The following is a 1172-nucleotide window of genomic DNA, read 5'->3' on the forward strand; positions in this document are numbered from 1 at the left end:
GGGTGGATATCCTCTACCCTCTTGTTAACTTCTCTCAAATCCTGTACTGGGCAGAAATCGTTAGTCCCTGGTTTCTTGACAGGTAGGAGAGGGTGTTCTTGCTCCAAATTGGTTTCAGTCAGTTTTATCACCGTAACAGAGACATCAAACTAGGGCAGAAGGAATGTGGGGCGGTCCTGTAATGGACCTGACCGTGTTGTTTCTGGGGAGGATTACGGTGGATTTTGGAGCTTGGGCTGGAAAAGCTGTTGAGCATTCTGAGCTTAATGGGTTGTTGTGGGAACTTGGAAGATAACGCTAAAAACAGTGCTGAGGACGACCTGGCTGTGACGTTTCAGAGGGAAGCAAAGCCTGTATCAGAGCTGTTCGCGTACTATTTTGGATTAAGAATCTGTGGAAGTAAAGAATTTGCTTTACTGGTCAACAGGGACTGAAAAATCAGCCATGACTAGTAAAAGACAAGCATCACGGAGGCAAAGTCTTCTGGAGATTTTGGAGCTTGGGCTGGAAAAGCTGTTGAGCATTCTGAGCTTAATGGGTTGTTGTGGGAACTTGGAAGATAACGCTAAAAACAGTGCTGAGGACGACCTGGCTGTGACGTTTCAGAGGGAAGCAAAGCCTGTATCAGAGCTGTTCGCGTACTATTTTGGATTAAGAATCTGTGGAAGTAAAGAATTTGCTTTACTGGTCAACTGGGACTGAAAAATCAGCCATGACTAGTAAAAGACAAGCATCACGGAGGCAAAGTCTTCTGGAGTATTTCTTCAGGCTCAGCACACGGAAGTGTGTTTTGGCACCGTGAGAGGTCAGGAAAGGCCGCTGGTAAAGGTGTAGCCTCAGTTGCAGTAGAGATCTCAGAACTGGAAGGAGCCATGGAGAGCTGAGGCTTGGCTCCACGTGGCAGGGTTGGAGTCCCTGCAGACAGGCCAAGAGTCCATTGGTGAAGGTAAATCCTCGGTTGCCGTGGAGACTCCGGCATACTGGAGATGCCGAGACCATGGGACCTCTCCCAAGGACAGCTGCGGGCTGCAGTAGAGCCAGGTATGGAGTAGAGCGGGCCAGTAGAGCAGGCCTGCCTGAGTCTAGGAGACAAGCTGTGTGTACTGCAGAGCCCGAGAAGGGGAGCCGCACAAGCCCAAGGACATAGAACTACGCTGCTGGATTTTGGATTT

The sequence above is a fragment of the Nannospalax galili genome, unplaced genomic scaffold (assembly GCF_000622305.1).
Source record: "Nannospalax galili isolate Female #2095 unplaced genomic scaffold, S.galili_v1.0 scaffold5462, whole genome shotgun sequence".
Taxonomy (NCBI): Eukaryota; Metazoa; Chordata; class Mammalia; order Rodentia; family Spalacidae; genus Nannospalax; species Nannospalax galili.